This window comes from Passer montanus, unplaced genomic scaffold, assembly GCF_014805655.1.
Source record: "Passer montanus isolate IOZ18808 unplaced genomic scaffold, ASM1480565v1 scaffold47, whole genome shotgun sequence".
Lineage (NCBI taxonomy): Eukaryota > Metazoa > Chordata > Aves > Passeriformes > Passeridae > Passer > Passer montanus.
In genome coordinates, this window is record NW_024369596.1 from 2,978,372 (window position 1) to 2,993,403 (window position 15,032).

General features: G+C 47.9%; 1 long non-coding RNA gene across 1 annotated transcript in view; it reads right to left on the reverse strand.

Moving 5' to 3' along the window:
- The window catches only part of LOC120508394, a 72,526-nt gene extending 59,578 nt beyond the window's left edge, over positions 1–12,948 (reverse strand). Inside the window, exons 1-2 of the long non-coding RNA XR_005628978.1 lie at positions 12,838–12,948; positions 913–1,036 (exon numbers count right to left, since the gene is read on the reverse strand). This is a non-coding gene — a long non-coding RNA (uncharacterized LOC120508394). The remainder of the gene's footprint in view (positions 1–912; positions 1,037–12,837) is intronic.
- Between the last annotated feature and the right edge of the window lie 2,084 nt (positions 12,949–15,032).

Sequence of the window (15,032 nt, forward strand, 5' to 3'; positions counted from 1 at the left end):
TCCACTCTGGGAGCTTTGTGCTTTCACTTGCAGTGAATTCACCCAGGCTCAGGCACGGGGGGCTCTGATCTCCACACAGGGCCTCTCGCTGCTGCCACGAAGCAGGAAAATGCCAAACATGGCTCATACCAATCCCACCTCTCACTAATCTGTTTTGTCAGCTCATCAGAATCTTGAAAGCAACCTTTAAGTGCTGGGAGGCATCCTGGTTTCTAATTAGGCTCAGTCAGATTTTGTGGTTTAGGCAAGCCAACCTGGCTCGCTGCTGCAGCTCCAAACATGTGCACTTGAAATCAGTTTTTCCACTCAGAAAAAGATAAGGTCGCCAGTTTCCTCCCCTCAGATAAGCTGAAGGAGAAAGGAGCATGAAATCATGTCCCTGCCACCCCAAACCCGTGTGGTTCTGTGTCCCATCTCCACAGCCCAGCTGGGCTTTGCTGGCATCCAAAGCCGGAAATTGAAACACAGGATACTCCAAGGGTGGAGGATAAAAGAATCCAGGGATTTCTGAGCCATCAGAAAAGGTTTGATAAGCTACTGTTCACTGCCACTGTTATTTGTGTTTTCAGAAGTATCACGGTGTTCCCAGCACGCTGCAAACAACAAGCCAGAGCTCACAGACTTTTCCAACCGACTACAAAATGCAAAAATAAAAACCAGAAAATTCAAAACTGACTCACTCTGCCTGATTATAAAGCACTTCCTGAAACTTTTCACCAGCCATTTGCTTCCTATAAGAAAAAAAAAAATTGATATCTAATCCAATTTATTGAATCATTTCAGCCTTGCAACTCTGTAATTCCTGACACCAGGGAATTTCCACTGTGCCATTTTGATCACCCCTAAAACCATCAGCAGAGCCTCAGGGATCAGGGATGCTCCTCAGAGCTCTGGCAGGGAGAGAGCACTGACCTGGTGCAGAGGTGGCACACACAACTCCTGTTCCCTTGGAATTCAGCTTGAACCTTGGTAATCCTCCCTGGCAATCCCTCCTTGGCCATGGCATTCCCTTCCCAGCCAGCTGCCAAAAGGAGATCTGAAACGAAAATAATTAACATCACTCACTCATGGTTTTGTTGTTGGGGTTTCTTTTCCCCCCTGCTAAGCATCCAAACCCTACCTTAGATAAACAAACAGCACAAAGCCCCACCCAAACCCTGGCTCTGAACAAATCTGGGTGAGACACTCGTGGCTGGGCTCTGTCAGATGGAGCCCTGTGGGTTCATCCACCTCAGCTGTGTTCATTATTCTGATATTCAGCTCCCACGGACATGCCCCGAGGCCTGGACACGTCTCACTTACCTTCAGGGGCTGCCTGAGGAAGCTGAAGGTGAGGGGCCACAGTGGCACAGGGGCTCCTCTGGAGGCTCCATCTCTCAGCGTGAGCCACAGCGCCTCAGGGCAAGGCAAAGCAATGCTGGGAGCCAGCCAGGCCTCACATCCAGCTTTTCCTGGCTGTTCCCTGGCTCCCACCCCAGAGCTCAGCACCTGGCTGTCTCCATCTCAAGCAATGCTGGGAGCCAGCCAGGCCTCAGATCCAGCTTTTCCCTGGGCTCCCACCCCAGAGCTCAGCACCTGGCTGTCTCCATCTCTCTGGGAGCCCCTCACCAACCCCAGCAGAAAATGGGGGGACACTCTCCTGTGCCCCCAGGGTACCAAGGCAGCTAAACTAGTCACCTTTGCAGCAGAAGGGACATCAGCAGAGGATGAAAGGGCTGACCCTCAGCAGGGGTTAATCCAAGGTTTTATTCCCAGCTCCTGGGAGCTCCCCACCTCAGGGGGCCTCCTGCTGCCCGGGAGAGGAGCCAAAATTAATTTGGAGGGAGGTGCGAACCAAAAAGTAGATACATTTGCTGACCAATAAAGGAACTTCAGGGTGAAAACCTAGGGAATGGGCATTTGGGACAGCATATGGGGCAGCACTTGGGGGGCTGACCCCTGGCCTCTGACTAATCATTTGATGATCTGGATGGAAAGTTCCAGATAGAAGGGATGGGATGCTGAGTGATTGACAGAGAGCCAGGGCGGGGATTTGGGGATGATCTCAACAAAGCAGGGGGAATACACAGGTAAAGGGGGGGATAAAATCAGGGGTAAAGCATTTGGGAAAAATAAGGGGATACAAAAAGTTCTAGATAGAAAGGATGGGATGCTGAGTGATTGACAGAGAGCCAGGGCAGGAATTTGGGGATGATCTCAACAAAGGAGGGGATAAAATCAGGGGTGAATCATCTGGGAAAAATAGGGAGATGTAAAACCAAAACCATTACAACGTATAAAAACACACTACAGCCCCTGGGGAGGGTCCAGCCCTGCCCAGCTGGGAGGGCACAGGGGCTGCCACCCTCACACAGCCCATTGTCCCCTCCCCAGCCTCCAGGAGACACGAGGGAACTGCTGTCCGTGTGAGGCTTAAGGGCAATTCAGCACTAAAATCCAACAGGGTGAGAGCTGCAGAGCTCTGCCTTGCCTTTGCAGCTCTAATTTTGCTGAAAAGGGATTAATTAATGACCGCTGGACAAGCCCACAGCGATTCCCTGGCAGCTCTGCTGTCACTATGGAGATCTGGGCTGGTCCCACACGTTATCCTGGCAGGAGGATGCCCACACCCAGCCAGGATCCCACATCCCCTGAGCTGCTGGGAGCTCTGGTGGAGCTGCTCCAGGGTTACCCCGGTGCCACGGGGAGCAGAGAGCTCCATCCTGGCGTGCAGATGGTTCCCCCTCTCCTTTGGAGAGGCTGAATGACTTTTCAAACCTTTGATTCCTGATGTATTCACTTCAGGAGACACAAAAGTACAAAATCTCAGCATGGAGTGACTCCCTCACTTGCTTTATTATTTTGGTGGTTTTTTTCCCTTCCCACACCCCCCCACCCCTTGTCTTTTCTTTTCTTCTCTCCCTGGACAGTTTTATAATTTTGGCCTGTGGCCAGAAAGTCTGTCCTGATTAGCCTGGGCTGGCTGTGAAACACCTGCAGCCCATTAGAGCAGGAGGAGGGGGAAAAAAATCCCTTGTCATAGGTGAAGTAATGACCACTTCTTCCTTTGTTTTAACACGAAAAGGACAGTCAGGAGGAGAAGCAAAAAACCCCATGGCTTTACCCCCTCACCTGCCACTGACTGCTCTCAGCTGCAGCCACTGGGTCACTTTTGTCTGGTAAGTGATTCCAGTAATTTGTTGTCACTTCACCCCGGTGAGATTTACAGGTTATTAAACATGATGTGCACTTGCTGCATTTGAACAGTGCCTCCCTGCACCTTATTTTATCTCTTTGTGAGGAGCTAAGCAGGCACAAGGAGGAAGAAAATTCCCTCTGGGCAGGTTACAGCTGCATTGGCTCCTTGAAATCCCTCCAGTGTCCCAGCTGGTCCTGGCTGCCACCACTGCCAGCAGAGCTCCAGGGTGGCAAAGGGCTCAGGAGGGGACAGGCACGAGTCCCACGGCTCCAAAGGGTGACCAGGGCACAGCAGAGATGCAGAAGTGGCACTCAAGGTAGCACTGAAGCTCTTGGCTCTGGCACAGCACAATATTTTTTGTAATAAACACAGAAATTGCCATGGTCTGGGTGCAGGGTGACACTGGGGGCACTCAGAGGCAACAGCTCTGAGCTCAGCTCGTTGTACCCCTGCAGGACTCTCCACCTGGAGAGAGCCCCACTTCTGATCCCAAAACCCCTTCCCTAGATGTGTTTGTACACCAGGATGCCTCCAAAGAGGAGCTTGGTGCCTGCTGAGATGTGGCAGCAAGAGACCAAAACATCCCTCAGAGCCCTCCTGCTCGGCAGGGCCACGACCAAAACACACAAACAAGGAAGAAAAGGCCACAGTGAGACCTCAAAACACACCTGGGCTGAAGGGAACACCAGAGTGACACCTCAAAATAGACCTGGGCTGAAGAGAAGGTCACAGTGAGACTTCAAAACACACCTGGGCTGAAGGGAACACATGGGCTGAAGGGAAGGCCACAATTACACCTCAAAATACACCTGGGCTGAAGGGAAGGTCACAGTGAGACCTCAAAACACACCTGAGATGAAGGGAAGGCCACAGTGAGACCTCCTGGGGCGGGGACACCTCTCTGAAAATCCATGTGTGTCACAGGGACAGGAGCTGAGGGGACAGCTAGAGGTGCAAGTCACACCTTGAACGACGACAACAAAGTGGGAGCTTGAAGGCAGCTCCAGGAGTTCTGCTGCTGGGAGCATCTCCAAGGGCTGCATGGCATTTCAGTCCCATCCAGCCAAAATGTCAGAAAAACCCAGAGTTCCTCCCCAAACTTGCTGTGTTTTCATCAAAGCTCTTGATGTAGCTGCAAGGCACTGGAGACATTTACACCCCAGCAGCTGAATGTTTTAGTTCTGCATCCAGTGGAGTTCAGCCATCAATAGAAAAGAAAAGGGAAAAGAAAAAATTTGTGACCACAAGGGACTCTGTCAAATATTCCTGCTGCTGTCCTGGAGCATGGAAAAGCAAGTCTGCTGCTGCACACAGGTCTGACTATTTGCATTTTTAATAATTCAAGAGTTTAATTAGTATCATGCCCTTAATCAGAGGCTGAAAATACAGCTGAAGTCATCAGAGCTTAATTAGTTTAAAAAAAAAAAAGATTCTGCAGTGAAAATGTCTCGACTAACACGGAGCTCTGTCCTCAGCTTTGGGCTTCAAATGAGCTTTTACCTGTTGCTCCTGATTTTCAGTTCCAGCCCACCTCAGAATAACTTAAAATCCTCAAAAAAATCAGTTCACTAAATCAGTTCACTTCCCTGCTTATCCCTATGAAATCTTCCACAGCTTTCTTGAACTAGACTCAGGGAAGAAAAAAAAACCAACCAAACCAGTTTGAAGATAAAAAATTAAATTAAACCAGGTGGATCCCATAAGCTGCATGTGAAATTCCCCTGTGCAGGAAATAAAACTGGTTTTAGAACATCCATAAGTGTCCCTGGATCTTCAGTCAAGTCAGCAGGAACACATTCCTGAGGGAATCACTGGATGGGCAGAAAAATCCCCTTTTAGCAGTGGAACTGGGAGCTGAGACTGGTCCCAGTTGGGCACTGGGTGGTGAAGCCTGGGAGGTTTGGTCCTGCCTCCCTTCTCAGGGGAGTTATCCCAGTTTGGGATGAGCAAATCCAAACGCAGGCAGGAGCCATCCCCTCCCTCCTGCAGGTTGGTGGTGTTGTACAGGACATCCTGGATGGGCCTTCCCAACGATATTCCATTTAATGCTGGAATTAAATCCAGCAACCCAACAATAAAATCAACCCAACAATATTCCATTTAATGCTGGAATTAAATCCAGCAACCCAACAATAAAATCAACCCAACGATATTCCATTTAATGCTGGAATTAAATCCAGCAACCCAACAATAAAATCAACCCAACGATATTCCATTTAATGCTGGAATTAAATCCAACAACCCAACAATAAAATCAACCCAACGATATTCCATTTAATGCTGGAATTCATCACTGCCCAAGGCCGTGGAGACTGAACGCACACCCAGGTTCCAAAATGGATTAGTGAAATTCATGGAAATTAGGCCAATCCCAGGCAATTAAATATGCTAATCCAGATGCAACTTCCAGTTCAGGAAGTCAGGCAGCCTCATGCCCTTCCACCTCAGATTTACTTGGAGAAAGGAAGCCAGAAAAAGTTCTCACCATGCCAAAACTGTCCCCTGGCTCCGAGCATTAGCGAGAATCGCAGTAAATCCTTTTTTTTTGGCAGGAGGAGGGGGATACATTTTCCCTCAGTAATGATATCACAGCCTGCTGTTTCTTTCTCTCTTCAGCTCCTGAACCTCTGGGTAACCTCCCAGCTCGCTGTCCCCTCAGGAATATGCCAGATAAATCAGTGAAACCTACTGGAAGGTGATAGCAATCACAGCACAAACTTCCATTTAGCATGGAATTAGGAATCCAGTCACTTATGTTCCTAGGAAAGGTCTGCCTGGCTCAGACTGAAAGAGAAAAATGGTTTTTTGGGAGCACTGGGCCAGAGGAAGATGCTGGAAATTTAAGATGGAAAAATGGAAGTTGGTTTGTCTGCAAGGAAAGTTTCCTGTAGCCCCAGCACAGTTTGATTTATTCCTGACTCTCCTGGGGGAGCTTTTGTATATATAAATAAATATAAAATGGGTTTATACATATAAATAACTGTAAAATAAATACATTTTATTCTGCGTCCTCATTCCCTTTGAACCCTGCTCAGCTCCTGACCCAAGGAGCAGCTTCTGGCCTGGATTTTCTGCTCCCTGCTCCCCTTACCTGCCGCAGGAATTTCCCCCCTCTGCCTGCTCCCGAAGGTGTCTGGGGGCTGTGCTGCAGAGCAGAGGACAAGATGACAAATGAGCCAGCACACAGCACAGGAATGTAAGTGAGTCTCAGCTATTTTTAATTAAGAAGCGATGACAGCTGACTAAATTCCCTGTCACTGCAGTGAAAGGCTCCCTGACCCAGACACCGTGGGCCACCCTCCAGAGGTCCCGCTGGTGCTGCTGTTATTGTCCCTGCTGTCTGCACAAGTGCAGGGCTCACCAAACCATGGCTCACCAGCATGGAAACCCTCACCAAACCCATGGATGACAACAACATCAAATCCTCACCAAACCCATGGATGACAACAACACCAAATCCTCACCAAAGCCATGGATGACAACAACATCAAATTCTCACCAAACCCATGGATGCCACCAGCATCAAATCCTCACCAAACTCACAGCTCACCAGCATCAAACCCTCACCAAACTCATGGATGCCACCTGCATGCAAACCCTCACCAAACCCACAGCTCACCATTATGGAAACCCTCACCAAACCCACGGCTGCCACCAGAATAAAAATCCTGCCAAACCCATGGCTGCCTCCAAAGGTGGGGATGCTGAGCAGCAGGAGGAGGCAGCAGGTGAGGGGAGGACAGCCAAGGTCGCCGTGCTGGCAGTGCCAGTGCTCGTCTCCAAGAAATGTTCTGAAGGTTTGGACAAATTCAGCTGTTATTTTCATGTTTTGGTTGGTTAAAGCAGTGGTAGATTGAGCAGGGGAGAGGCACAGAGGCACAAAGAGCAATTCCTGCTGTAAGGCAGAGAAGGGGCAAGGGGCAAGGCTTTTGTCAGCCCACAGGTCACAGGGAGGGTTTAACTGAGAAAGACCAAAGTGACCTGGAGTTTAAAGGGTAGGGATTCACCTGACTTCATGTAAGGACTCTTTGGCAGACATGGGAACGCAGTCCAGGTGTCCAGCTCACACTGGCACAAGAGACTGGCACAAAAGTGGCACCAGACAGCCCTGGGAAGGTGTCAAGAGGAAGACACCAACCACAAAGAGAGAACACGAAACTCCCTTTTGTTCTCAGGGCTCGCACAGCACCGAATCCAGCAGCTGATCCCTTTCCTTGAGCTCACTTGCTGGTTTTAGCAGAGAGATAAAGAAAAGATTTCCTTCTAGCCTTTCCAGAGGCCACAGGGAAGAGGGATGAGCCGGCAAAGTCACCCAGATCACGTACGAACTTGGCATGAGCGAGACAAATACATTAAGGGCCATCATCAGGAACTTTCCAGCCTGGTTGCAGGCTGGGAGGGGGCAGAGCTGCTCTCTGCTGTTGCTAAGAGAGCCCCCCCAGCCCTGCTCTCTGCGAGCCCAATCCACGGCGTTCTCCTCCCATCGAACGATCGTGACAGGTTTTCCTCCTCCTCCTCCTCCTCACCCTGCTGCCTTCTGCCTATGGCCTATTACCAGGGGAGAGCCAGCCAGCCACGGAATCAATACTTTGTGCAGGGCTGCATTTGCATTCCAGCCCTGCCTGCCCGTGTCTCTGCATTCCCAGCAGCGGGAATGAGCCGTGCCCGCCGAGGCGAGCACGGGTGGCAGGTTGGTACCTGCAGTGCCACAGCCAGCAGGACTCAAGGGCCATCAGCATCCTGCCTGGGCACTGCTCAGCCTCTTCCCAGTAGCCTGGCTGAACTGATATCCCCAGCTGGGTGCTCGCTGGACACCAGGGGAAGTGTCACAGCACCCTAAGTGAAGCCCTCTGCAGTGAGATTTTAGGGAGTTTCTTGGTCTGAAGGGACCTGGAAACCTTCTGGAGCAGGCAGAGAGTGTGGGAACACACCCCAAAGCTTCCCTGACTGGACCAGGATGGCTGCGACTGTCTGTGCTGCTTGGGCACGGCCAGGCTGCAGAAATTTGGGAACAGGGACATCCTGGTGGTGGGCAGTGAAACACAGCAGCACGGGGACAGCTCATCAATCCACCCCAGAGCAGGGCAGCATTTGGGAACAGGCACAGGGAAGGGACAGAGGAGTCGGGACAGGTTTCCAGCACCCAGCAAAACAGGCTGGGACTGACACTGGCCATCAAGGAAACAACAAACACCCAAATATTGCCCCTGGCTTTGGAACAAATTGGGAGAAAGAACTTACTCAGCGGTGACAGAGACCTGGGGACCAGGAGAGGGGTGAGTAACTCAAAAAGCAAAGCCAAGCAGCTGGTGAGCTGTCCCCAGGCACACTGGGACACCAGTGAACGCCAGCCCTGCGGCTGTTTGCCTTCCCCACTCAGGTGAGTCAGCATCCGGACTAGGGAAGAAAAACTGGAGTTTCCTTTTCTGTCCAGGACAGCAAGAGGTCAATGAACCCAGCAGAGGTTGGATGGACACTGTCCCCTGAATACCAGATTTTCCCATCCTGGACATTCCCCTTGCTCTCTGTCCTTTATATTACACAGTTAGGCAGAGTTCTAACCCAGACTGTTGTAAAATGACACAAATTGTTGATCAAGACAGGAAAATTTCCTCAGAAAATTTCCACTGCTAAACCTATTTATTTGTTTCAGGGGTGGGGGTGGCTGGACACAAAACACCAGGTCAGTTAAAAAAAAATAAAGTCTGACCTGAATAAAGCATTTTTATGAAATCCCCTGGGATGGTTTCTTTAATATAAGATGGAACTTGGAGTTGAAAGGGGGAGAGAGAAGAAAAGAGCGCGCATAAAAATCAGGTTCAAATCCCTGCTTGGCCTCACTCAGCAAAGAACTCTGAATTAGGTCTACATTTACTTAAACAGCTTCAAATATTTTGGGATCTCTCTGCAGTTCCTATGATCTAAGTTTCATCCTGAGGCAGAACAGCAAGAATGTTCTGAGCTCCCAAAACCGGCCACGACTTTGGACAAACGAACTAAGCCCAGCTTCAAAACAAATCCACTTTTTTTGGAGCTTCTGCAATGTGGAGATGTCTGCCCTGTGATTCCTCCCAGTCGTGTGCTCACACTGGTGCAGAGCTCCATGGAAGAGAATTAATGGGCTGGAAGGAAAGCTGCACTTGTTTTTCTGTCTCTGCACCATGTGAGGCTTTCCCTGTTGCCTTGAAGAGAAGCATGGAATTAAGCAAAAGCCAGGATGATAAAATGAACTCAAGTAAGAACTTAACAGTGAGTTAAACCTGTTGTAGCTACTCAAGACAGAGCCTCTGAGTGCAGCTTTTCTGATCAATAAAAGCCTCAGAGTAATTTTAGGATGAATAAGATTTCATCCCTGACAGCCTGGCTCCAAATTTTTCTCCTTCCTATTACTTCCTACAGGAGCTTTTACCTGGACATGTTAGATTTGCTGTAGTTGGAAAAAAATAATCAGATTCTTACCAGGAATATGGAAATATCCAGCAGAAATCAGAGCTGGGATGGAGCACCTGAAGAAACAGCAAGGGGATGAATATGAATATGAATATGAGGAATAATGTGATGGATACTGACAAAATCTATCCAATATGATGGATACCTGACAGGACACCCCAACCCAGCAGAGGGAAAATCGTGTCCATGGCTCTGTTTCCCTTTTCAGGGTGGATCTGCCTCTAGCCCAGGATTCCAGGATTCCACTCCCCACCTGCCTGGCACAGCCGATGGAGAACAGGAGCCAAGAAACCTGAGAGCCATTCCTGAGCCAAGGGCTGTTCCAGATCCCTTCTGCTTTCAGATTCCCAGTTCAAGAGATAAAATCCTCAAAGTGTTCATTTTCACATCTCCCTCGTCTCAACAGCCATTGAAATATCAGCTCTCTTGTCTTTTTTTTTGTTCTAAGAAATGGTTTTTCATGTGTATTTTGGAATTTTTGACAGGACAAATCAAGCCAGGGTGCAGCCCTCCTTGCTTTGTTGTATAACTGCCCCTGAAGGGATTTGATCCTGCCTGTCTGCTCCTGGTTTGCTCCCCAGCCCCATTCCATGGATACAATTCCTCAGGAAGCTGGGATGGTTAATAAAGCCAAACCACAGGAATAGTTCTCATAACTGCTCCTTTCCTCTGATGCCAAAAGCTCTCAAAAACTTCAATTTCATCTTGGAATAGTTCAGGGCAAGGTAACTCAGTGTTAAAATCCCATTTTGCTGTTAAACAGAGGTGCAGCACAGTGCTAAGGATTGTCCCAGGCCGTAAAACCAACAGAAAAAATACAACCAAAGCCCTGATTCCAGATCCAGAGCCACTTCCTCCTTCCCAGTGGACAACGTTGTTCCCTAAGATGACTAAAATATTGGGATCTTCTGTGAAATCGAGTGGAATGCCTAAATTTTGAGGTGAAACAACCAGCCCAGCATGGGAAACTGTAAAAGGGGATATAATATCCCAGCTTCCTGAGCTCTGCTCCCATAAACAGCTTCACAACTTGTTTCCCACACAGGCACCTGTATTTGGGGGCAGGGAAGGAGTGACTCGTGTTTGCACATGGTTCTGTTTTCCCCTTCCCTGGCTGCACTCCTGTACACCCATCCCCGGCCAGAATGTGAAATCCATGTGCATAAATATCCATGTGCATATCAAAGGTATTGAAATGAGAAGGGACTTTTGATGTTGGACTCGAGAAAACGCTCCTGACACCACGCAGAGCTGTGGGAATGAGCTGCCTGCTCAGAAATCCAAGGATTTGGAGGACAGACCTTCCCCTCAAGGTGCTTCTTCCCACCCATCACCAGTTCAGGAAAATGAATTTCCCATGGTTAAGCCCTGACCCCTTTTCCTGGGTTTGTGCCACCCCGTGAAACTGTCCCAATACCAACACGACGGCCCAGAATAATTAGAATTTTGGTAATTAGAGATGTATCTGAATTAGCCAGGCTGGATGCCTTCGGTACCCAACCAATTCTCTCACAAATAACCCTTAAAGCAAAATAAATCACAAAAAGAAGTGAGTAAGAATAAGAAAAAACAACTCCCTGCACTCATTTGTTTAGGATGACAGATCAACAAACACAGGCATCTTTTTCTTTTCTTTTTTTTTTTTTCTTCACAAGCAGCTTTTTATATCTCCTGACCCAAAATAAGCCCAGCCCCAGCTGCAGTGCCATGTCAAACAGTAATTACTCTATAAAAGGCTGACCAAATGGGGATATTGGTGGGCCAGAGGCACGGAATTATTTTAGGACCTGCACAAACTTTCTCTGGGAGTGGTGAGAGGAGCTCTGGGCACCTAAGTAAATGAGCAAACACCAGAGGGGATTTTTTCCTGCTTGGTCCAAGCCTCACCACCTGGTGTGAAATGGATTTCCCAAATTTCAGCTCAAGGGAAAAGGGAAACAAAAAAATAGAAGTGAGATCTGTTTACTCCTCCAAAAGAGAGGCTCTGCTCTGTGACAGGTTTGGAGTTTTTCCCCCCAGGAATTCCTGCTGAACCACACCACAACGTGTGGCAGCATGGCAGCAAGACCCTTGGAACTCCCATTCTGCTGGGAGGAAACAAAAAATAATTTACAAAAATAATAATAAATCAAGACTCATAGAATTCCCAGAATAGTTGGAGGAGACCTCAAAGCCCATCCAGCTCCATGGACAGGGACACCTTCCACTGCCCTGGGTTGTTCAGAGCTCCAGCCAGCTCAAGATGCACTTGCTCCTGATTTTTTGGCCATATTTTGGCAATATTTAGGCTCCCTGAATCCCTCCTGCTGAGCCTAAAGGAGCAGGAGCCCCTAAATCCCAACTCCCTCATCCCCTCAGACCTTCAGGAACCTGAATCCTGTCCATGCCTTGTGGGAGGCTGGGGAATCTCTGTGGGGAATTCTACAGAGGGTCAGTGTCTGAGAGGGGCAGAAAAACCTGCAGGAGTTACTGGCACTTCTCCAGCTTCCAAAATATCCCTCCTCCTTCTGCCACGGGCAAACAGGGCCAAAAAGGAAAGTGGTTTAGTGAGTAAGAACACAGCAAATTCAAAATAGAAGCAGAGGGGATTAAAGCAAATACCCAGAGTGTCCCAACCTGTGTTTGCTGCCCAAATCCTGTGGCAATTCCTGCTGTTTTCAGGGGGTTCTTCCTGTGTTGTAACTTTGGGATTCAACCTGACTGCAGCTCCCAGGAGGGAAATGCTTCTCAGAGCCATCCTCCAGTCTCAGAGCCCAAGGCACCAAAATGCACATGGATTTTTGCTGGAAGGGCTGGGACAAAGTGACAGCATCTGCCTGATGTGAAATTCCCGTCCTTAATTAGGGATTTCAAAAATAAATCCAGTTTTCCCAGCAGGATGGTGGGTGTCCAAAAAAATAAAGGGAGGTTTAAATGATCTCAGTGAGAGTCAAGTCTGTTTTCCACTTAATATGTGTTTTTGCACCCAGGAACTTCATAGAATCATGGAATTATTTGAGCTGGAAGGGTCCTTAATGATTTCCCTTTTCACACCCCTTAATTTCAAGTTAAAAATTTGAGGCAGCAATGGGTTCATGTGATGTATCACACTACAAATACACAAATAAATCTGAGTTTAAAAGTTCTTGAGCTCTTAATTCTCAGTTCAATTCCCAGCTGGCACAAGGAACAAAGGCTGATCCCTCCAGGTGATGGATGGAACATCTCACCTGTGAACAGCTCCTCCTCAGGCTGTCGGCCAGTGGGAAGGAGATGGATTTGGGATGGCAGATTTTCTGTGTGCTTCACAAAAAAGACTTCACCAGCACTGGCAGACCCTGCAAAAGAAGGGAATCCATGGTGAAATTAGAAATTAACTCCAGATTTTCCTCAGCTGCTGAGTGCTGGAGAGCCCAGCTCTGGTCACGTGCTGGGAGTGGCCTCAATGTGAATATTTTCCTTAGTTTCTTCCTCTTTGGATATCCCTTATTCTGAAATCTTCTTCTGAATATAACGGAGGTAAGCACAGCACAGAAATTGCAGGATAATTAAAGAAAACCATGGAGAACAAATCCACATACTCTGTGTTCCACAGAGTGGCTTTGAAAGGCTGGGGCTATTCCGTCTCCCTCAGTCTGCCACCAGCACTGGGCTACATGCGAGAAAAGGGATTAAAATTAAATTAAATTACATTAAATACTGTGTCTAGTTCATTACGAACACCTCCTAAACAGTGCTGAACCTCTCATTTTGTGCTATAACCCAAATTTTAGGGACTATAAGAACTGGCAGCAGGCTCAGACCTGGGCTAAGTTCTGAATTAAACCTAAGCCATAAAAAACCAGCAATCAAACCCCCAAGTTCTGTAAAAGTTACCCCGGCCCCAAACGCTCCTTGCAGACTTTAAAGCTGAGAGCTGTGACAGATGGCTGCTCCTGCAGCACAAGTGATGCAGCACCTTTGTACAAATATTGTACTGTGCAAATATTCATCAGTTCATTCCTGCCACAACGGTGTCAGGTAAGATCATTAACACCACCCTTAATTTCCCTGATAAGTAGGCTGAGACAGGAGGGTGGAGAGCAATGTCTAAACTGAAGCAGTGAGTAACAAAGAGAGCTCTGAGCCATCCTCCCCTCTCACAGTCCATGCAGGGCTTTTATTTTTTTTAAATTTTATTTTATTTCTTAATTCAAAAAATGAAATCTTTGGGACAGTTTGACTCGGTGCCAGCTGAAGTTTGACGGCACAAAAAAGCAAACAAACAATGGATTTCAGCTCACACCAGAACTAATGAAGCATTGATGTTACACTGAAATGGGGCTTAGCTTAAGTATCCATTTTTAACTCTCAGCTGAAGTGAAAACATTAATTCATGCAAATCAATGTTCCCTAAACAATAATTTTCCTCTAGAACGTTTCTTCTTTTTTAACATAAACTCTTATCTAACAGAACCCATTTAAAGGATTATATCTGCAGACTTCAGCAATTAGCTCTGTAAATTGTTTTCCTTGAGTGTAGGGAAGGTTCCATTACACAGTGAAATATAAAGTGTATGCTACAGTCCATGAAAACCTCTCTTGGAACGATGATTATCCTTCAAAAAGGCTGGGATGAGGGCCAGATAACCAGAAAGAACTCAAGTTCTGTTTGTACACCCAAAGCCCCCCTTTATTTCATGTAAGTATCCACTTTCAGCCCATCTTCAGGGGTTTTGAAAGGTAATTGCTTCTGTGGAACATCCACAGGTCGAGCTTTCCCTAAAACACAGCCCTGAAAATCCGCTCTGAGGGATAAACAAGCAAATAGGAAAGGGGTGCATGGAAACAGGGAAGGGACGTGCATCAAAGAGCCAAAAAAAGGTGGGAAATGGCACGGAGGGCAGTTCAGATGCTGCTGGAAGTGAGGATGGAGAGGCTCCTCCTGATCTGACTGCAAATCCAGAAAATCTCCAGAGAGGTTTGTAGAACAGAAGTGCAGAGGGTGTAAAAGATGGTTGAGAGTCACCTGAACCATCACTCAAATCATGGCTTAACTAAAAATGGAATCTGCTGGTGTCCACACAAATCTGAAGATCCTTAGGATTAGAGATGCCACAGCCTCACTGAGCTGCACCACTCTCCCAGGTCTGGGGTTCCTCCTCTCCTTAAATCCAACCAGAATTTCTCCTGGAGTGACAGAGGGGGTTTTCCTGTGGTTTGAAGGCAGCTTCATTCAATCAGGGCACTCACAGGTGACACCAGACACTCTCCCCACTCTGCTCCTGAGCCTCAAGGTCTTCCTTGGCAGAAAACACAGTCCATTGTCCTTGTTTTCCACGGATGCCTTGGTCAAAGACTTGTATCCATCCATCCATCCATCCATCCATCCATCCATCCATCCATCCATCCATCATCCATCCATCCATGCATCCACTGCAGCAAT